The sequence below is a fragment of the Giraffa tippelskirchi genome, chromosome 6 (genome assembly GCF_054371585.1).
Source record: "Giraffa tippelskirchi isolate mGirTip1 chromosome 6, T2T-mGirTip1v1.2.pri, whole genome shotgun sequence".
Classification (NCBI taxonomy): Eukaryota; Metazoa; Chordata; class Mammalia; order Artiodactyla; family Giraffidae; genus Giraffa; species Giraffa tippelskirchi.
This window is the reverse complement of record NC_137280.1, coordinates 121,384,802-121,408,708: the sequence shown is the minus strand read 5'-3', so window position 1 is coordinate 121,408,708 and position 23,907 is coordinate 121,384,802. Positions and strand designations below refer to the sequence as shown.

Sequence of the window (23,907 nt, the reverse complement as noted above, 5' to 3'; positions counted from 1 at the left end):
CCTCAGAAATTCTTATAATTGTTAAGTGGAGTATCTAGTTTCTTTTTTTCTCTGTATATCATCTCTTCCATCTTCCATTCCTCTAATTATCAAACATATTTTAAAGTTTGTTCTGTCACTAAATTGAATTTTTTGCAATTTCTGATTATTACTGTCTCCAGTGTAGATTTAATTCTTCATCTTTAGTGTACTTGAAATCTTTGCCTATTTTATTTTCTCTGTCTTCCCTGAAATCCTTATTTTGTTTATGCTATATTTTCATTTTAGCTTTTCCCATCCTTCAGGATTTCTGCTTCTGTTTCACAGAGGCCATATCTCCTGGCATCTTATTAGGTAGCCAAATGAGTTTTTTCTAAACATTTTTTTTCTGATTCCTGTAGTAACTTACCTTCAAAGATATGCTGTTCTTCTGTATCTTCAGAATAATATCTAGTGAAAGTTGCTCAGTCGTGTTTGACTCTTTGCAACCCCTTGGACTATACAGTCCATGGAATTCTCCAGGCCAGAATACTGGAGTGGATAGCCCTTCCCTTCTCCAGAGGATCTTCATGACCCAGGGATTGACTCTAGGAGACCCTAGGTCTCCTTCATTGCAGGCAGATTCTTTACCAGCTGAACCACCAGGGAAGCCCAAGCGTACTGGAATGGGTAGCCTATCCCTTCTCCAGTGGATCTTCCTGACCAAAGAATTGAACTGGGGTCTCCTGCATCACAGGTGGATTCCTTGCCAGTTGAGCTACCAGGGAAGCCCTTCAGAATAATATACCTCTTACCAATCCTAGAGACTAGGATTCATAAACCCCATAGTATTTTTTTTTCTTTCATGGGCTTGAATAGTGAGCTTTTGTTATTGTTAAGTCACTAAGTTGTGTCCAACTCTGCCACACCATGGACTGTAGCACGTCAGGCCTCCCTGTCCTTCACTGTCTCCTGGAGTTTGCTCGAACTCATGTCCATTGAGTCAGTGGTGCCATCTAACTATCTCATCCTCAGCTGCCCCCTTCTCCTTTTGCCTTCAATCTTTCCCAGAATCAGTGTCTTTTCCAGCAAGTCAGCTCTTCCCATCAGATGGCCAAACTATTGGAGCTTCAGCATCGTCCTTCCAATGAATAATTGGGGTTGATTTCCTTTCGGACTGACTGGCTTGACCTCCTTGCAGTCCAAGGGACTCTCAAGAGTTTTCTCCAGCACTGCAGTTCTTCAGTGCTCAGACTTCTTTATGATCCGACTCTCACATCCGTACATGACTCCTGGGAAAACCACAGCTTTGACTAGATGGACCTTTGTCAGCAAAGTGATGTCTCTGCTTTTCAATATGCTGTCTAGGTGTATCATAACTTTCCTTCCAGAGCTAAATGTTGCTATACATGTTACCCAACTTTGGTCCCTTTGAACACTAGTCAACTTTATTTTATAGCCAAAGAGCAAAATGACATGCAGAGCTACCAGCCCAATTGCTTGTTTCCATGAGGCATTCAGTTGGTGTCCTTATTTAGGCCAAGAAGGCATCTACTAGCCTTCCTATGAGTCATGGGCTTGACTCAATTCAGAACATTCTTACATTCTGAATGAGTGGAGAATGTGACAGCTACTTCTCTGAATATGACTTATTACCAGAACATCTCTTTCATGTGTATCTGAATTATTTTACTTATGATCAAGAAAACAAAAACAAAAGCCAAAAAAAGAAACCTCTTGAGGAAAACATGCTGGTATGTACAAAGAGATGTACACACCATACACACTTCCCCTCATCCCACACATTTTCTTTAGTTGTTTTCTCAGAGTTTATGTCCATGAATAGTATAAACGTTGCTGAAAACAGTGTGTGTGTTTGTATGAATAGTGCACTAAATAAATGAAGGAGCAATATTTTGTCTTCTCAAAAAGAAATATCTAAGCAACTGAAAGAGATTACTCCCTTTTCTTTGTTGTGTTTTAAACCATGTGGACAGTGATGAACAAAGATTCTATCTACTTACTTTAGGATGAGAAGGGCTGTTCATAGGTGGGTTAATGGCAACTTGAGTAATGTTGTGTCTGGCTAAGCCAGAAGCTACATTTTGACAACCAAAAATCTACCTGATTTTCGTGGGTCATAGAAACTATACTAATCAATTCTACACTGTATTTAATTTTCCTAAGGTGAGAAGCAAGTTTTACTGGCATAAACCTTTTTTTCCTACTTGCCTTTATCACTCCATTTTTCCAAGTAGCCCTTTCATTTAGCGTCTTCTCTCCTTTGAACCACAAAGTGTTCAAATATTCATTCCTCCTACTAGGATAAATTTTATGCAACAATGAAGAGATCTTCCTGTCGCAATGAGTTGTGAGAATAATCATTTTCTCCTACATGTCTCTAATTTATAAAACATAGATATCATCAATTTCTAATGGAATGGATAGTTACACTTAATTATTTTTTACATCATTTCCCACTAATGTGTTTAGGAGAAGTGATTATTGGAGATGTGACTGAAGCACTAGAAATGCCATTTGGTAGACAGATGGTTCATCTCAACCTAAAGCTCTATCCATCAATAGGAAAACGGAGTCATGCCCCACGTGGGACAGTGGGTGTTTGACACTCCATGTCTGTGCGTGCGTGCACATGCAGACATGTGCTTATATAGGCTGTTAAGACTTTCTGTGTGCGTACAGGACCAGTATGAAGAGTTTCAAGACTTATTAAAATACTGTACATTGTGAAGTGACAAGCTCCATAGATCTCTGAGTGAATAATGTTCCTTTTAGTGACTTTCTACATTTCGAGATGAGATGTAATGATCATTCAGAACTCATTACCATCTGATAGAATATGGGGAGTTGGTAGAAACTTGGCAATTGTCTTTCACCAATGTTAATTCCTGCCATTGGGAGCAGAAATAGAACTTGTAGGAGGAGAAATAAATGCTCGCACTCACCCCTCTGTCTCCTTCCTAACTCACTCTTGTTATCACCTGTCTCTCCTCCCCTACAGTGTGACAAACCAGCTCTCAAGGATCCTTGCTTCCCTCTCCACTTTAATTCTTCTGTTTCCTTCTGTCAAATACTTGGGGCAAGTTTCTCTTCTTACCCACTAGAAACTCTCTTTTCATTGAAATTATGTCTCTGTTGAGAAATTCATGCTGGTCTCGGTCCAAATTCTAACCTCAGATATCCTCTTTCCAAATAAAATCATCCAGAAGAAAGAAATAAAAGTAAGCATAAACAACTATTCTCAAGTGTGAACTGTAAAATTATGAATAATGAGAGCTTAGAACCTCCAAAAAATTTTAGAATGATGCATGCGGCATGTTGCCAGATTACCCAAGTTTCTGGAAAGCCTATCTCTCCAAATGCAAATGCAAATAATAATAGTCGATTGAGAGTCTATTACATGCCAGGCATAAGCTTAGCTAAGCTTAGATAAAATGATGAATGAGATATGGTCCCTTTCCTATAACAGCTCTCTGTACAGAGGTACCAACAGACAAACAAAATGAGAAACAACAGCATAAGACAGACCCACAATGACCCATGGGAGTACCAACAGAAAAGTGACTGTGCCTGGAGATTTGGAGAAGACATCAGGAAGAGGTGACTTGTTACCTGAATTTTGAAGAATGAGCAGGAATTTGATAGGCTGAAGAAACAATGGTGAAGAATTTCCAGGTCAGAGGGAATAGAAGGTGCAAAGCATAGAGGTTAGAATTTGGACCAAGACCAGCATGAACTTCTCAACAGAGATGTAATTTCAATGAAAGGAGAGTTAAAAGGCAAAGCACGTTGGGGAGAAGGCAAGAAATTCTGTGTGTGTGGAACACAGAGGTAGGAGGGGAACGGGAAGGGTGGCATCAAATGGGGCTGGGAAAGTGGGCAGAGGCTTGATTTTGAAAATAGGGTAAGATATGCAAAGACTCTGATTTGAGAGATGGTGGGGAATATCAAGGGGGTTTTCGAGAGAGGATTAATGGTGTCCAACTCTTTGTTACAGAGTCCATTCAGGCTGCAGTGTGGGGCCAGAGTGGAACTGGGGCTGCGGCAATGGGGGAAAGAAAACCAATCAAGAATACTATGGCCACGGCCCAGGCAAGAAAGGAACTCAGATCATAGCAGGGAAGGGACATCTCTGTGTATCCTCAGAGAGCATGAACCTTCTGCTTTCAGCTAACATTTACAGAACATCGACACTTGTCCAAGGAACAAAATGGGAAAATGTCCAGAGATGGTTTCTGATCTTTTCTGACACACTTGCATTTGGCCCTATTTCTCCATGTGCATGCACTTCCCGGATGGCTCAGCTGGTAAAGAATCTGCCTGCCAATTGTAGGAGACACAAGACAAGGGTTCAATCCCTGGGTCGGGAAGATCCCCTGGAGAAAGAAATGGCAACCTGTTCCAGTATTCCTGTATAATCCCATGGACAGAGGAACCTAGTGGGCTACAGTCTATGGGACTGCAAAGAGTCAGACACGACTGAGTGACTGAGAACGTCCCCGCGTGCATTTCATTGTTGTCTTCAGCAGGTGAGAACTATACTAAGAAATATCTGTGATGGTTTCCACTTTAAAAGAGTTCAATGCCTTCTCATGACTCCGCTTTCATTTTGAAACAAGGTGGTTTGTTTGTGTGACTAAATCACCTGAATAAAGAACCCTGATGAGTCTCCTTGGAAAACAGCCCTGTATGCCAAACAACAGCTTAATATTCCTTCAGCAGGTCTCTCTCTCCTAGGGAAACCATCTCAAAAACAGTCTCCTCTGGAGAGCTGGTCTGGTTATTTCTGAAGCAGATCATGGGCCAGCAGTGCCCTCTCCTGGCACTTTGAAGTTATAGCTTGACATGCCGTTTTTTAAACATGGAAGAGGTTTTTTCCTACAGAAAGAAGCCATTGTTAATACTACACATCTCTACTTGAAGATCTTAATTAATTAATTGGGGTCAAGAGTTGTGGCTGGAATAGTGATCAAAGAAAAGGCTATTTTTCAACACCAGGATAAAGCAGACAGATGAAGCATTAAACAAAACAAACAAAAAGCCTAAACTTGGGCTTCTCTGGTGACTCCGTGGTTAAGAATTCACCTGCCCTAAATGCAAGACAGAAAAAGAGACACACAGATGCATGGAACAGTCTTTCTGACTCTGTGGGAGAAGGTGAGGGCGGGACGATCTGAGAGAAGAGCACTGAAACATGTATATTATCATATGTGAAGCAGATCGCCAGTCCAGGTTCAATGCATGAGACAAGTGCTCAGGGCTGGTGCGATGGGATGACCCAGAGGGATGGGATGGGGAGGGAGGTGGGAGGGGGGTTCAGGATGGGGAACACATGTAAACCCATGGCTGATTCATATCAATGTATGGCAAAAACCACTACAATATTGTAAAGTAATTAGCCTCCAACTAAAATAAATAAATTAATTAAAAAAAAAAAAGAATTCACCTGCCAATGCAAGAGACATGGGATTGATCCCTGGTCTGGGAAGATCCCACATCTTGTGGAGCAACTAAGTGCACTACAACTACTGAGACCACGTGCCCCAACTACCGAAGCTCATGCACCCTAGAGACCATGGTTTGCAACAAGAGAAAGTGAAAGTGAAAGTTTCTCAGTCATGTCCAACTCTTTGTGATCCCAAGGACTAACTGTAGCTCGTCGGGCTCCTCTGTCCATGGAATTCTCCAGACAAGAATACTGGAGTGGGTAGCCATTCCCTTTTCCAGGGGATCTTCCCAACCCAGGCTCGAACCTGAGTCTCCCTCGTTACAGGCAGATTTTGCACGCAAATTCTTTACCATCTGAGCCACCAGGGAAGCCCAAAACAAGGGAAGCCACCACAATGAGAAGCCCTTGTACTGCAAGTAGAGAGTAGCCCCTGCTCACTGCAACTAGAGAAAAGTCTGTGCAGCAATGAAGACTTAGCACAACCAAAATAAATAAGTAAATAAATAAAATTATATTTTAAAAAAAGCATAAACTTGTGGTCCAAAGCTGGGTTCAAGGGTGAGCATTGCCCCTTACCTACCACATGACCTGGGACAAGTCATTTCCCCTTTGCTCACCCTCGTAAGCACTAAGTCCAATACTGTACTCAAAGGCATCTGCATATATAAATATATACCCAGTATATATTTTATAAAAATCTGAAATTTCCCAAAGGAGTATGACTGATACAATTCTTCTGGGGAAAAAAAAATCTGCTAAAACAATTAAAAGGAATGAAATTGGGTCACGTATAGTGATGTGGATGGACCTAGAGTTTGTCATACCGAGTGAAATTAGAAAGAGAAAAACAAATATCGTATATTAACACATATGTATGAAATCTATGAACAGTATGAAAAGGCAGAAAGATAGGACACTGAAAGATGAACTCCCCATGTCAGTAGGTGCCCAATATGCTACTAGAGATCAGTGGAGAAATAACTCCAGAAAGAATGATGGGATGGAGCCAAAGCAAAAACAATACCCAGCTGTGGATGTGACTAGTGATAGAAGAAAACTCCGATGGTATAAAGAGCAATATTGCATAGGAACCTGGAATGTTAGGTCCATGAATCAAGGCAAATTGGAAGTGGTCAAACAGGAGATGGCAAGAGTGAACGTAGACATTCTAGAAATCAGCGAACTAAGATGGAATGGAATGGGTGAATTTAACTCAGATGACCATTATATCTACTACTGTGGGCAGGAATCCCTTAGAAGAAATGGAGTAGCCATCATGGTCAACAAAAGAGTCCAAAATGCAGTACTTGGATGCAATCTCAAAAACGACAGAATGATCTCTGTTCGTTTCCAAGGCAAACCATTCAATATCACAGTAATCCAAGTCTATGCCCTGACCAGTAACGCTGAAGAAGCTGAAGTTGAATGGTTCTAAGAAGACCTACAAGACCTTTTAGAACTAACACCCAAAAAAGATGTCCTTTACATTATAGGGGACTGGAATTCAAAAGTAGGAAGTCAGGAAACACCTGGCGTAACAGGCAAATTTGGCCTTGGAGTACAGAATGAAAGCAGGCCAAAGGCTAATAGAGTTTTGCCAAGAGAACGCACTGGTCATAGCAAACACCCTCTTCCAACAACACAAGAGAAGACTCTACACGTGGACATCACCAGATGGTCAACACCGAAATCAGATTGATTATATTCTTTGCAGCCAAAGATGGAGAAACTCTATACAGTCAGCAAAAACAAGACAGGGAGCAGACTGTGGATCAGATCGTGAGGTCCTTATTGCGAAATTCAGACTGAAATTGAAGAAAGTAGGGAAAACCACTAGTCCATTCAGGTATGACCTAGATCAAATCCCTTATGATTATACAGTGGAAGTGACAAATAGATTTAAGGGAGTAGATTTGATAGACAGAGTGCCTGATGAACTATGGACAGAGGTTCGTGACATTGTACAGGAGACAAGGATCAAGACCATCCCCATGGAAAAGAAATGCAAAAAAGCAAAATGGCTGTCTGAGGAGGCCTTACAGATAGCTGGGAAGAGAAGTGAAAAGCAAAGGAGAAAGGGAAAGATATTCCCATCTGAATGCAGAGTTCCAAAGAATAGCAAGGAGAGATAAGAAAGCCTTCCTCAGCGATCAATACAAAGAAATAGAGGAAAACAACAGATTGGGAAAGACTAGAGACCTCTTCAAGAAAATTAGAGATACCAAGGGAGCATTTCATGCAAAGATGGGCTCAATAAAGGACAGAAATGGTATGGACCTAACAGAAGCAGAAGATATTAAGAAGAGATGGCAAGAATACACAGAAGAACTGTACAAAAAAGATCTTCACGACCCAGATTATCACGATGGTGTGATCACTCACCTAGAGCCAGACATCCTGGAATGTGAAGTCAAGTGGGCCTTAGAAAGCGTCACTACGAACAAAGCTAGTGGAGGTGGTGGAATTCCAGTTGAGCTATTTCAAATCCTGAAAGATGATGCTGTGAAAGTGCTGCACTCGATATGCCAGCAAATCTGGAAAATTCAGCAGTGGCCACAGGACTGGAAAAGGCCAGTTTTCATTCCAATCCCAAAGAAAGTCAATGCCAAAGAATGCTCAAACTACCACACAGTTGCACTCATCTCCCATGCTAGTAAAGTAATGCTCAAAATTCTCCAAGCCAGGCTTCAGCAATACGTGAACCGTGAACTTCCAGATGTTCAAGCTGGTTTTAGGAAAGGCAGAGGAACCAGAGATCAAATTGCCAATATCCGTTGGATCATCGAAAAAGCAAGAGAGTTCCAGAAAAACATCTATTTCTGCTTTATTGACTATGGCAAAGCCTTTGACTGTGTGGATCACAATAAACTGTGGAAAATTCTGAAAGAGATGGGAATACCAGACCATCTGACCTGCCTCTTGAGAAACCTGCATGCAGGTCAGGAAGCAACAGTTAGAACTGGACGTGGAACAACGGACTGGTTCCAAATAGGAAAAGGAGTACGTCAAGGCTGTATATTATCACCCTGCTTATTTAACTTATATGCAGAGTACATCATGAGAAATGCTGGGCTGGAAGAAACACAAGCTGGAATCAAGATTGCCGGGAGAAATATCAATAACCTCAGATATGCAGATGACACCACCCTTATGACAGAAAGTGAAGAAGAACTAAAGAGCCTCTTGATGAAAGTGAAAGAGGAGAGTGAAAAAGTTGGCTTAAAGCTCAATGTTCAGAAAACTAAGATCATGGTATCTCGTCCCATCACTTCATGGTAAATAGATGGGGAAACAGTGGAAACAGTGTCAGACTTTATTTTGGGGGGCTCCAAAATCACTGCAGATGGTGATTGCAGCCATGAAATTAAAAGATGCTTACTCCTTGGAAGGAAGGTTATGGCCAACCTTGATAGCATATTTAAAAGCAGAGACATTACTTTGCCAACAAAGGTCCGTCTAGTCAAGGCTATGGTTTTTCCAGTGGTCATGTATGGATGTGAGAATTGGATGGTGAAGAAAGCTGAGTGCTGAAGAATTGATGCTTTTGAACTGTGGTGTTGGAGAAGACTCTTGAGAGTCCCTTGGACTGCAAGGAGATCCAACCAGTCCATCCTAAAGGAGATCAGTCCTGGGTGTTCATTGGAAGGACTGATGTTGAAGCTGAAACTCCAGTACTTTGGCCACCTCATGCGAGGAGTTGACTCATTGGAAAAGACCCTAATGCTGGGAAGGATTGGGGGCAGGAGGAGAAGGGGACGACAGAGGATGAGATGGTTGGATGGCATCACTGACTCGATGGACATGGGTTTGGGTAAACTCCGGGAGTTGGTGGCAGACAGAGAGGCCTGGCGTGCTGCGATTCATGGGGTTGCATAGTTGGACATGACTGAGCAACTGAACTGAACTGATGAAATCTAGAAAAATGGTACAAATGAGTCTATTTGCAAGAACAGAGATGCAGACATAGAGAACAGATATGTGAACATGGGATGGGGAGATGGGAGAGTAAGATGAATTGGGAGAGTAGGGTTGACATTTATACACTACTGTATGTAAAATAGCTAGTGGGAAGCTGCTGTCAGCACAGGGAGTTCAGAAAGGTGTTCTGAAGAGTTGGGATGTGGGGGTCGGAAGGAGATTCAAGAAGGAGGGGATATATGAATACATATCGCTGATTCAGTTTGTTGTACAGCAGAAACTAACACAATATGGTAAAGTAATTATACTCCAATTTTTTTTTAAGAAAATTTAAAAAAGGAAAGACGGGGCCTGAAAAAAAACAAAACAAAACTTATGGGCCTTTGACCCAATACTTACACTTTCAGAATTTATCCTAAGGAAAAATAATTGAACTGTGGAAAAAGTTGAATGTGCAAAAATATTCATTATGGTATATCTAATCTGAGTTATAAATAATCCAAATGTCAAAAAGACTCAGGAGATGGTTGGATAAATTTGGCATATCCATATCATGTTTTTATGCAGTCATTTAAAATCAAGGTTAATAAAAACTTTAATTAGATTGAAATATTTATGATGTTAAAAGAACAGGCTAGCTATTTTGTCAAGTATAATATCAAAATGTAAATACAAAAAAAACTTTTAAATGAAAAATTTGATGATATTAAATATTGGTAAGAATATGGAAAAACAGTTCCTTTCAGATACCGCTGATTGAAATGAAAATTTGTATGGTCCATCCAGACAACTTTTTAGACATACTTGTTAAAATAAAAAGTGTGCATATGATTTCATTCTTAGGTAGTTACTCCAGAGAAAAACCTGCATATGAGCACCAGAAATATACATGTGGATGTTTATCAACACATCTTTATGGGAGTGAAAAACTGGAAACCACTTGTATGCCCGTCCACAGGAAACTGATTACCTGAGTTATTGATAGGACACGTGTGTCTGTCTGGATAGACGAGGTGATGCTGTAGGGGCAAAAAACATACAAATAGTGATGCCTTAAGTAAACAAAAAAGGTTTACTTCTCTGTCACACTATATGCGTATCACACTTTGGCTACCGACTCAGCTATGTGTCATCCTGAGATTCAGGCAGGACTGTGCTGTCTCATATGATTGTTGTTGTTTTCACTTGCTCAGTCGTGTCCGACTCTTTTGCAAGCCTATGGACTGTGGCCCACCAGGCTCCTCTGTCCATGGGGATTCTCCAGGCAAGAATACTGGAGTGGGTAGTCATTCCCTTCTCCAGGGGATCTTCCTGACCCAGGAATGGAACCCTCATCTCCTGTATTGGCAGGCAGGTTCTTTACCACCCATCTCTTGGCGAGCCACCAAGAGAGCCCATCCCATATGGTAGCTGCTATCAATTAAGGCTATTAAGAGTGGCTATTGAGCCTTTGGAGTGTACCTGATCAGCACTGTTACACACTGTGCATGTAAAATATACACTGGGTTTCAAAGGTTTCATACAAAAAATGTAAAGTATCTCAACAATATTTAATCTCAATTGCATAGGATAATAGTTTGAATATATTTGACAAATAACATATTATCAAAATTAATTTTATCTATTAGTGGCTTCTAGAACATTTTAGAACAAATTTCAGAGCAGCTTGTATTACATTTTTATTGGACATCACTCGTTTAAAACATTCCTAGTCCCAGTGGCAGAAGATAAGATAGAAATGGGGAGCTTTCGTTGGTTCTTAAAGCTTTTCCCTGCAAGTAACACATGGGATTTCAGTTTGTATATCTTTACATGAAGGAAACTGCACTGGCACACCTTAGTTTAATAGAAAAGGGACCTGCAGTCTTGCCATGGCCCCAGAATTTGAGAACAAGAAGCTGGATATTAGGAAACGGGCTTCTTATGGACCACACTGGGGGGGTAGGGCAACCCACTCCAGTGTTCTTCCCTGAAGAATCCTATGGACAGAGGAGCCTGGCGGGCTACAGGCCATGGGGCTGCAAAGAGCTGGACATGACTGAAGTGACTGAGAACACACGAGTTACATAGGTAACTACCTAGAACAATGTCTGAAGGATCCTGACCACACTTAAACCAATGGTCATGTCTTGGTGGAGTGAATATTAGTCCCCAGGAACATGCTCCTGTTTGGCCTGGATGGCTGTCTGCCAGGTACCCTTGCCCACTCTGCCCTGTACTTGGGAAGGCTGACTGCACCAATGGGCAGCCGTGCTGGCCAGTGTCTGGGGCCACTGGCAGGGACTCAGAGGCTAGAGGACAAGGTATTTACTCCCTTCCTCTGATGCCTCATCATCTCTCTTCTTCTCAAGGGGTTCTCCCCCATGCAACCTTCCAACTCATTCTCTGTCTTGGAGTGACCGCCGATTCTCCTCCTCCCCTTTAGGCTAGGGGTGGCATGGTGCTTCCCTGTTGTTAGACCCCAGGGAAATTGATATACCATCTCTTGAGGTTTCCTTACCTTGTTCCTTCCTTTCCTTTTTTTACCCTGTCTACTCTCTTATTAACAGTAACTTTACCAAACTCTCTCTTCAATTTTCTCAATGGAAATGTATCACTTATTCTTTGATGGGGCTGTTATACAACATGTTACTTCTAAAAATAAAAATCATGCAAAGAAAAAAAACCTTGACAGAATGTATGATAAAAATGTCAAAATTGTTTGCTGCACTCTCTTTGGCAGTAGGACTCCTGTGAATTATTTTCTGTGCCATTGCACTTCTTTGCAGTTACTTTTTCTATAATAAATATTATATTTATCATTCATTTAAAAAGCAAGAGTCTAAATGTTCTTACATGAACAAAACTAGTAGAGAGGAAAGGTTACTCTAAAACTGAATTTGTTCAGAAATTGCTGACCTTTATTTTATGAGACTGTGACTAACATGGAGTAGATCCTCTCTTACCTGGTAAAGAACATGTTGCCTCCTTTGAAACAGCCAGAAGAAAAGTCCCAACCAGCATTTACTAAAAGCTCACAATGTGCTGTGCATGGTCTTGTTCCCGCTTGTGACTTTGTTGTGACCCCCCTGCTAATAGCTCCACTGTTTTGGCCTCAAGGAGGGAGGCAGGGTGGCTTTTTGACATGTTAAGGTGACTCTCATACATACCACCCCACCAAGGACAGACTGGAGCATCCCCAATGTGGGAGTTTGCAAAGTCCATTTACAGCAGCCAAGGCATTCCAGTGTGTGGCCAGCTGCACCAAAAGACACCTGCCAAGTCTCTTCCCTGAGACATTTCTCAGGGGGACACCACTGGTAGATTATCTAAGGGCAGGGACCACAAGATCCCCTTTATTGGCTGATCTGGGGTCAGGGCCCTCACCAACCACTTGTAACATTTAATTTCTTCATTCATTTATATCACTGAATAACACACTACAAAAGTCTCGCAGATCCCATGGGGTAAAGGGACAGGTGGGGCAAGTCTGGGATCAGCATTGCTCCCTTCTTTAATTCAGCATGAACCAATCCTGAATTACAGGATCAGCAGCACACTGGGCTGGCAGAGGCAGGAGAAAAGACCAGCACAGCAAGGAGGGCTAAGCACCTGAGTGAATTAATTTCTCCCCATAGAGGTCCTTCCTTAGGGTGGTGGTTCCCAACCAGGGGAAAATTTGCCCCGTCGGGGGTACATGGCAGTGTCTGGAGAAGCGCTGTCTTGGGGCAATGAACAGATGATCTTGTTCAGTCTCGTCAGAGCTCTGGAGGCATTATAAGGAATGACAGCTGTCCAAGACAGGGCCTAGCCTCACACACTTACCCACTCTCCTGGGATGGAGAAGATACAGCTTAGGACTAGACCACTGGAGAACATCAGAGAAAAGCTAGTCTTCCTCCTTAGGGCAAAAGAAATCCCATTTTGTGTGCACCGCTATTTGTATAGAGTTTTTGTTAGTAGAAGATCTGATTAGCCCGGAGATCATATGGATTTGGTTAGAGCTTTCCTGTCCTTGTCAGTCTTTGGGTCCAGGAGAACTTAGAATCTCATCAAAATTCATCTTCAAATGGGTAGAAGATCTAAATAGACATTTCTCCAAAAAAGACATACAGATGGCCAAGAGGCACATGAAAATATGCTCAACATCACTAATTATTAGAGAAATGAAAATCAAAACTACAATGTGGTATTACCTTGCACTGGTCAGAATGACCATCATCAAAAAATCTACAAACAATAAATACTGGAGAGGGTGTGCAAAAAAGGGAACTCTCTTGCACCACTGGTGGGAATGAATGTAAATTGGTACAGCCACTGTGGAGAACACTACGGAAGTTCCCAGAAAAACTAAAAATAGAACTGCCACATGACATAGCAATCCCATTACTAAGCATATACCCTGAGAAAACCATAATTCAAAAGGACATATGTACCCCAATGTTCACTGCAACACTATTTACAATAGCCAGGACACAGAAAGAACCTAAATGTCCAATGGAATATTTCTCAACCACTAAAAGGAATGAAGCTGGGTCATTTGTAGAGATGTGGATAGACTCAGAGTCTGTCATACAGAGCAAAGTAAGTCAAAAAGAGAAAAATAATGTCATAAGTTAACATATTAATATACATGTGGAATCTAGAAAAATGGTAGAGATGAACGTATTTCCAGGGCAGAAATGTAGATGTAGAGAACAAACATGTGGATACAGGGTGGGAAGGGGAGGGTAGGACGGATGGAAGATTGGGATTGACATACATACACTACCATGTAACAAATAGATAGCCAGTGGGAACCTGCGATAAAGAACAGGAAGCTCAACTTGGTGCTCTGTGATGATCTAGATGGCTGGGATGAGAGGGTTGCAGGGAGGTTCAAGAGGGAGGGGATATATGTATGTATATATACATAGGTGATTCGATCCCTGGGTCAGGAAGATCCCCTGGAGGAGGGCATGGAAACCCACTCCAGCATTCTTGCCTGGATAATCCCATGGACAGAGGAGCCTTGTGGGCTACAGACCATAGGGTCTCACTGAGTGAGACATGACTGAAGCGACTTAGCATGCATAGTTGATTCACTTTACTTCATCGTACAGCAGAAACTAACATAAAATTGTAAAGCAATTGTATTTCAATATATATATATTTTCCTTTTAAATGACAGCTATTAGTCCACCCCAATCAAATTTTCTTGGATGGAGGCTGCTTTCCTGGAGAGGAGAAGCCTGCTGTGATGTTTACATGTGGGACCTGAGTTCAAGGCCAGACCCTCCCAATGTAGAGCTGACAGGACAGCACTTAAGCTCTCCTCTTCTGTGCAAAAGATAAATAATAGCTTCCATTCTGGTGGTAGTAAAGTACACAGAGTACATGGGAAAGTATTATTGTAGTGCTGATATTCTGTATCAATAAGTAATCAGCCAAAGCATATCATCAAATGATTCCTCCATTTATATCCTTCAGGTCTGTCCTCTTTAGTTTCTAAGGTCTTGTGACAGTGCCTGGTTTCCAAGGATATCTACTTTTTAAATTAAAAAAATATTACATTTTATTGTGGTAAATATCAGTTTCAGTCATTTCAGTCGCTCAGTCATGTCCGACTCTTTGCGATCCCATGGACTGCATCACGCCAGGCTTCCCTGTCCATCACCAACTCCCAGAGCTCGCTCAAACACATGGAACATAAAATTTACCAGGTTAAACCATTTTTAAAGGGAATAACTCACTGGCATTAAGGACACCTTCAATGTGCTACCATCACCGCTATGTCCAGAATTTTTTAATAACCTTAACAGAAACTCCGCAACCATTAAAGAGTAATTCCTTATTCTCCCCTCTCCCCACTCCCTAGTAATCACTATTCTATCGAGTTGGCCGAAAAGTTGGTTGTGGTCTTTCCATAACATCTTACAGAACCCCATACTTTCTTTCTTTATGAATGTGACTGTTCTAAGGACCACATCTAAGTGTAATGATATGATATCTGTCCTGATTGTCTGCTTTATTTCAGCTAGCAGAATGTTTTCAAGGGTCAGCCATGTGGCAGCATCCCAGGATGTTTTCAATCAGGCCAGTGTAATTGAATTCCAGCACCTTCTTTGTGCCAGATGTTAAAGGCAAGGTAGTGAACCTGCCTGGCCCCACCTCTGGGAGCTTCCTCTCCCTTGCTGTGGCCTCACCTCTGCGGCCCATTGTCACAGATGGGTCAGATCCAGGACTTGAGCCTCCTGACTCAAGTCCAGATTTCTTCCATTCTTCCACGATGCTGACCAAGTGCTAGACATTTTACTCAGTATATACTCTTTCTTCATCAGTCTGGGCTTTAGAGTCAGACAGAAATGGATGTGGTTTGAATCTTTAGTTCTGCCACCTACCAACTCATCATCAAATAATGTGTGAAATTGTACAGTGTCTGGCATGTAATAAGCACTCATAAATATTAGCCAGGTTTTTATTCATTCATTGAAGGCCTGTCTTCTTCTAGATGTAACCCTGAAAGCTCCATGAAGCAGGGACCATGCTTGTCTTGTTACCAGTGGCAGCACAGTGCCTGGCAGTCGGTGTTGACTGAAGTGAGCACATAGCCAAGGCCCCCTGGGCTGTGACTCCAGAGTCTGAACTGTCCCACTGGTGACTGCTCACTGCCTCTCCAGGAGCCTCCGGCCACCTGATGGAGAAACTCACAGGCTAGCAAACAACAGCCACAGAATGTGACGCAAGTCACTTCTTTTTGGCCCGTGGGTCAAAGATGCTGCCTTGGAAGCTTAGACGGGAAGGGATTTCACAGGGCTTGTCTTGGGTCCCTGCTCTGATGTTAATGAAGTAGGGCTTATACCTCACTGACCCTGTGCTGACAGTAACTTCTACACTAGTTTAAGAGAGGAGGAACTTCTGCAATTGTAACATCAGAAAAAAAGAAAAGAAATGGAACCAGGGAGGTGTCCAGGTGGAAGGAGGCAGAAACGAAAGGTATTGGATTACCTCTGATGGGCTTTGCCTTTGTTGCGGTTCTGCTGTGTAGCTCTTGGCTTCAGCATCTCAGTGCCTCATGCCTCAATTTCTTCACCTGTAAGATGGGACATAAAATTCCTACATATGTCTTTTAAAATCTACTGTGCTATAAATTTCTTAAGCTTAACGGCCACTCCATAGATCTGAAGGCAGAGAATTTAAATGTGCTTCAAAAAAAGGAATGGCGAAGGCCCACTAACTTATTTGATAAGCATGTAATGATCACCTATGATGTGTCAGGCAGGGTGCCAGGCACACAGAGGGTAATAAGATACTGCCCCTGCCCTCTATGACTCACTGTTTAGCAGTTTTCACTTTATTTTATTTTTAAAATTTTTACTTATATATTTTTTTGACCTCCCTGAGCGGCATGTGGGATCTTAGTTCCCCGACTGGGGATCAAACCCTCACCCCCTGCATTGGAAGCAGAGTCAACCAATGCATCTGCAGGGAAGTCTCAATTTTCATTTTAAAAGGAAGACACTGACAGCAGAGGTTAATGTGTGACTGTAACATCCTTCCCACAAACTGCCCCAGGGAAAGATAATGAAAGTCACTCTGGAGCCAGAGCTGGAAATTTTAAAGAACCAACTATTCCAACAGAGAAGTCTGGGATATGCTGTAAGGCAGGTGAACTTTTTTGCCCTTTTATAAAAAGAATTTTAATTCCACAGAAAAAGTAATGATGATATAATGGGTGACGATTAGGAGCATTAAGATCTGTCACTTGAAGAGCAACAGTGCCCTGAAAGCATTAGATGTGCACTTGGCAAAGAGATCTGCGAGCAAGGGCAAGGAGTCGGCAGGACAGCCTGTGTGGAGAGACAGCCCCCCTCTGGCCCTGCCACACATGCTGTGCCATGAGTCTATCAGGCTGGAAAATTAAGTACATCATCTCCATCTACAAAATGAAGGAACATGCCAGACTAAATCAGTAAGATTATTGAAAAGAGGGGACAAACCAACGGGAAAAGAAAATGAGCTTGGTGTCAGAAAGATGTGAGTTCTGATCTAATCCTAATAATGAGCAGATGTGTGTCCTTCAGCAAGTCATGCAACTATTTCGTCCTGTTTGGGGGCCTATGAATGGGAATATCCTAACTGCCAATCTTTCAAGGTCGTAAAGGGATATCTTGGCGCTTAGTCAAGGTACAAACTTAATAAGCAGTTTTATATGCATATCTATATTTGTTCATCTATATATTATATCCATCTATCTACAGATACAGGTAGATAATGACTGTAGAGGCTGGCAGTTCCAAAATCTGCAGGGTAGGCTGGCAGCTGGAGACCTAGGAAGAGATCAAGGCTCTCTGCTGGCAGAATTCCTCTGATTTTCTGAGGAGGTCCGTCTTCTATTAAGGTCCTCAACTGACTGGAGGACGCCCACACATATGATGAGGGGTAGTCTGCTTCACTCAGAATCTACTGATTTAACTGTTACTCTCGTCTAAAAAATACTTTCACAGAAACATCTATAATAATGTTTGAATAGTTGGGTACTGTACCTAGTCAAGGTGATACATAAAATTAACCAAGACAATCTTCCTAGTTAATCGAAACTTTTACCACTATGATAAATCTCTTGATCTTTAGTAGTGCTTTTGGCCCTAAAATCTAATTTGTCTGATATTAGTATACAGATTTTTCTTTTGTGCATTTGCCTCAGTCCCTTCAGGCTGCTATAACAAAACATCATAGAATAGATGGCTTAAAAGCAGCAGAAATTCACTGCTCACAGTACTGGAGGTCGAAGTTCGAGATTGGGGCACCAGCAGGATTGAACAAGGGCCCTCTTCTAGGTCACTGACTTCTCACCATGTCCTCACATGGTTGAATGGGTGAGGGATCTCTCTGGAGCCTCATTTATGAGGACATTAATCTCATTCACTGACATTTTTACCACTATGATAAATCTTTCTTTAGTAGTGCTTTTTGCCCTATGGGCTTCCCTGGTGGCTCAGACGGTAAAGAGTCCATCTGCAATGCAGGAGACCCAGGTTTGATCCCTGGGTTGGGAAGATATCCTGGAAATGGGAATGGCAATACACTCCAGTATTCTTACCTGGAGAATTCCATAGATAGACCATGGAGTCACAAAGAGTTCAGACATGACTGAGCAACTGAGCAACTAACAATCTCATTCATGAGGGCTCCACCCTCCTGACCTAGTTATCTCCCAAAGGCTCCTTCCTCCTCATACCATGACCTTAGGGAGTTAGGATTTCAACCTACCAATTAAACACTCAGACCATAGCAATACTCCTTATATAGTCTGTCTTTTCTCATCTTTTTACTTTTAATCCTTCTTTATCCTTAAAGTGTGTCTCATATAAGTGACAAATAGTTTTTGAAAAGCATTTTACCTAGTCTAACGATCTTTGCCTTTAATTGACATATTTAGTTTCATTCACATTTAATGTGATTGCTGACATATCTGGATTTAAATTTACTATGTGTTTTGTATTTATTCCATCAATTATACAATCTTTTTTTCTCTTTTGTATTAGTTTCTCTTTCAGATAATTCTTTTTACTATTTTATTTTTCTCCTACATTTTTTTGTTAGCCATTCTTTTACTATTCTTTCATATATCATCCTAAATATTGAAATATTGAAACATAGCTTAGTATTTTCTTACATAGACTTGCTTTTTTTTATACACTTCTTTGACAATATAAAGACCTTAGAATATTTAACCTCTAGTTTAACTGCAATACTTTAACTCTGTCCTGACTGTTGAATTGGAGTAGGAAATGGCCACTCCAGTATTCTTGCCTGGAGAATTCCACAGACAGAGGAGCCTGGAGGCTACAGTCCATGGGATCACAGAGTCAGATATGACTGAGCAAATAAGCATGCATGGACATGTATTGAATATTGTTGTTGTTTTATTTAATATGCATGTATTATAATTTTATAATGTTCTATATATTAAAATATTTTAATACATATATATATATACACATTTGAAAGCATCTATATTCTTATATATTTAAGTCTCACCAGACAGTTTTATGATGACTGTTTAATGAAAACTTTGTTTATATTCAACCACATTTTACCTCTCATTCTTCAATCACTATTATTCCTCCAAAGTTAATCTCTGTTCCGATTTCATTCACTATAAATCTATATTGATTTGGGTTTGCAAAGTTTCTGGAATGTGTGGCTTGACTTCTTTCATCAGTTTCAAAAATCCTCAGCCATTAACTCTTCAAATATTGTTTCTCGTCCACTATTTACCATCCCATTTTCCGGGACTTGTAGTACATGTATGTTTCCTATGTTCTTTTCTGTATTTGACATTATTTTGTCTCTCTGTGCTTCAGTCTTGGTATGTTCTTCTGATCTATGTTCTGGTTTATTAACTGCCCTTAACTATATCAAATCTTTATTTCAGTTATTATTTTTTAGTTCTTGAATTTTTCTTTTAATCTTTTTATGTTTTATAGTTTTCTACTGTAAGACTCCATTTCTTTTAACTCTTTGAACACATGAGTCATGGTCCTATTTAAGTCTGTCTGATAACTCTAATATCTGAATCTCCCATGAGTCTGTTTCTATTGTCTAGCTGATTTTATATGGGGTGATATATTCTGTTATGTCTGGTTAATTCTGACCAAGTATGAGGCTTACGTTTAAACAACTGTGGAGACCATTTGAGGCTGTGGATAATGTCCTCTTCTCCAGAGAGGATTTACTCTTACTTCTGGCAGGCAGCTAGCCTGGGGGCAAATCATCATAATGTAGGTACAGATTGAGCTTTATTCTTTGTGGAGGTTAACCTAACCCATCATGAGGTCCTTAGGGGGAAGAGGGAAAGACTGAAACTCTGGGATATTACTCTCTTCTGCAAGTCCTGAATTCCAATTTTCCCTAATCCTATGACACAGATAACAGATAGCAGAGGCTCAGATTCTCAACTACTGTATTTTCAGTCTTCGTCATAGTTTTTCAATTTCTAATTGTTTCATGGAAGGAGACTTTGCAAATGTTAGCCTCATTGCACTGGGCTTCCTATCTCTTAGAAATCTTCAATCTCTCAAGTTTTTACTTGTTTTTATAATTCTCTTCTAATATCACCTGCAGATTTTTATTCAAACAATTTTTTCAGACTTTCTAATTGTGGGAAAACTTTTTGTTCAGTCACGCAGTCGTGTCTGACTCTTTGAGACCCCATGGACTGCAGCATGCCAGGCTTCCCTCTCCTTCACTATCTCCCAGAGTTTTTCGCCTGAAATACGTTAGCCTGATGTTTTGAGAAGCAGAAATTCACTACTATCTGCTTTATCTTTGTCAGTTGGACAGCATAAGTGACATCCCATCATTATTCTCTCCCCATGTCTAAGGTGAGGACTAAAACAGTGCAGAAATCCACCTTCAAGTGACTGGAAAATTAAATCACTGTGTTTTAAAGTGAAAGCAAGATCTTTTTTGATGTATCTCTTAGAATAAAAAATAAATAAATGGTACCTAAATAAACTTAAAAGCTTTTGCACAGCAAAGTAAACCATGAACAAAACGAAAAGATAATCCTCAGGAGGGAAAAAACACTTGCAAATGAAGCAACTGACAAGGGTTTAATTTCCAAAATATACAAATAGCTCATGCAGCTCAATATCAAAAAAAAAAAAAAAAAAACCGATTCAAAAAATGAGCAAAAGACCTAAATGAACATTTCTCCAAAGAAGACATACAGATGGCTAAGAGGCACATGAAAAGATGCTCAACCCCACTAATTATTAAAGAAATGTATATGAAAACTACAATGAGATACCGCCTCATACTGGTCAGGATGGCCATCATCAAAAAATCTGCAAACAATAACCACTAGCCCCTATGGAGAACCGTATGGAAGTTCTTAAAAAAAAAGAAAACACTAACAGTAGAACTATCATATGACCCAGCAATCCCACTCCTGGGCAAATATCCAGAGAAAACCGTAATTCCAAAAGATACATGTACTCCAGTGTTCACTGCAACACTATTTACAATAGCCAGGGCATGGAAGCAACCCAAATGTCCATCAATAGATGAATGGATAAAGAAGACAAGGTACATAGCTAGCTACCCAGTCATAAAAAAGAATGAAATTGCCATTTGCAGAGATGTGTATGCACTTAGAGACTGTCATACAGAGCGAAGTAAGTCAGAAGAGAAAAACAAATATTGTATATTAACACATACATGTGAAATATAGAAAAAAATAGTACAGATGAACCTATTTGCAAAACAGAAACAGAGACACAGATATAGAGAACAAATGTATGGACACCAATGAGAAAAAAGGGGAGGAATAAATTGGGAGATTGGGATTGACATATATATACTACTATGTATAAATCAGATAACTAATGAGAAATTACTGTATAGCACAAAGGGGAAAAGGTACAATCTGTATGTGTGTGTGTGCTTAGTTACTTAGTCATATCCGACTCTTCGCAACCTCATGGACTGTAGTCCACCCAGCTCCTCTGTCTATGGGGTAGGATATATATTAAGTTAACCATAAAAACGCATTCCAATATACAGTAGGTGCAGACAGAAACTGTTTGATTCCACTTATATGAGGTAGCTAGAATAGGCAGTTCATACAGTCAGAAAGTACACTGACAGATGCCAAGGACTGGGGGTGGAGGGGTAGGGAGGGGGAATTCGGACTTAGTGTTTAATGGGGACAGAGTTTCGGCTTCAGAAAGTGAAAGATTAGGAAGATGGATGATGGTGAGAATTGCACAACAATGTACATGTACTTGATGCCACTGAACTGTAAGGTTAAATATGGTTAAAATAGTATGTTTTATATTATGTGACTTTAACCACAATAAAAAAAATTTTAAAGTGACCAGAGGTTGTTTTTATATTTGAAAGGCATCATGAAAGTTGTAAGATCCACCCTAGATTTAAGTAATGTATGGAGAAGGCAATGGCAGCCCACTCCAGTACTCTTGCCTGGAAAACCCCATGGACGGAGGAGCCTGGTAGGCTGCAGTCCATGGGGTCGCTACGAGTTGGAAACGACTGAGCGACTTCACTTTCACTTTTCACTTTCATGCATTGGAGAAGGAAATGGCAACCCACTCCAGTGTTCTTGCCTGGAGAATCCCAGGGACGGGGGAGCCTGTTGGGCTGCCGTCTGTGGGGTCGCACAGAGTCGGACACGACTGAAGCGACTTAGCAGCAGCAGAGCATGAGGGGAAAAAAAAAAAAAACAAAAACTAGCCCACCAAGCAAGTACAAAAGGGCAGTAGTAATTAGGAGTGAGTTGTTTTGTGATTGTATCCCTGCTAAATGTTGCTCTTTCAACAAAATGTCTGCATTACCTATAGCAATGAGAATAACAACAAAAACACCACAATTAATATTGCATATTCTTCCATTCACTAATTGGCTGACTGCTTCATGGAATACTGATTTAATACCTTACATGTGCCAAAGTCTGTAAAGTTCTTGGAAGAGAATTGTGAGTGACATGGACCCAGTCTTTCTTCTCTCCTGAGGGATATAAAAGAGTTGAGGGACAAAGTTTGAATTAAGTACTCTGGCTGTGGAATCAGAAAGAAGGAATGTTCTGCCCTCAGGGACCTCAGAGAAAATGATAAAATGTAGGGAACAAAGATGCAATTTATTTTTTCCAGTATTATATGAGAAAGTGAACACATGCTACAAGTGAATGAATGAATGAGATGATTAATCCTTGCTATGCTGTCTCTAATGTTGGCAGGTTGAGCCTGCCCTTCCTCTCTGCCTCCAGTTTTCCACCCATATAAAGGCTGATGATGTTCACTGGATTACCTCTAATGTTTTTTTTCACTGACTTCTAATATTTTTTGTTTTCTGTGACGATAAAATCTATAGCCAGTGGTGAAAAGGCATTTTTAGGTTCAGTAGGTTCTTAACACTCTGAGACACTGGGTGGCAGTAAAACCACATTCATTTTAAAATGCGCATCCTGTTGTGGTTTCCCACAGGGAAAAAAGGCTCTTGCTAAAACGCATGCTTTCTTCCTATGTAGATTAATTTTGCCCTTACTACTACACATGGACTCTCCTCATCACTTACGTATCTGACAGGTCAATTTCACAATCATTTTCCTGCTCTTCATCTCTCCTGAAGTGGCTGTTTTCACAATAGACATTTGAAACTCCTGATTTGGAAGTAGAACTTAATATCTGAAGTTGGTACTAGGCTAGGGAATCCCTGACATGAGGTTGTTCTAAGAGCCTTCTGTTTCTGATTACAGTCCCTTCAGGTTCAACTCAGGTACTGAGTCAGAGTGGAAATAGGCAAATTCACATACTGCGCACCAAACTTTGGTTTGTGTGAAAGTAGCAGAGCGAGAACACAAAATGAAAGTATTTCAGGGACGACGCCACGTCCATTGAGCTGCTAGCCAGCACTCTGGTGGTCACAGAGCTGAGGCCGGGAACCTCAGTGTGAGTGGCAACAAGAAATCAGAAACAGAGGAAGGGTAGTTCTGGGAGCTGTACCAGTGAAAAGCTGCGCCTTCTCTGTTTAAAAAACCAAACAAACAGAAACCAAACAAAAACCTCAGAAAACAT

At 40.9% G+C, this 23,907-nt stretch overlaps 1 protein-coding gene across 2 annotated transcripts in view; it reads right to left on the bottom strand.

Annotated features, from left to right (window-relative positions):
• LOC145510158 (uncharacterized) overlaps nucleotides 1–23,907 on the bottom strand; it is a 735,177-nt gene that overhangs the window by 181,027 nt on the left and 530,243 nt on the right. The window contains exons 9-10 of one of the 2 annotated variants that reach the window (XM_081500643.1): nucleotides 16,313–16,397; nucleotides 10,317–10,365 (exon numbers count right to left, since the gene is read on the bottom strand). The gene's annotated coding sequence lies outside the window, so the exon portion shown is untranslated. Of the gene's footprint in view, nucleotides 1–10,230; nucleotides 10,366–16,312; nucleotides 16,398–23,907 lie in introns of those variants that run through there. The other variant, XR_014056835.1, reaches the window with a different exon arrangement.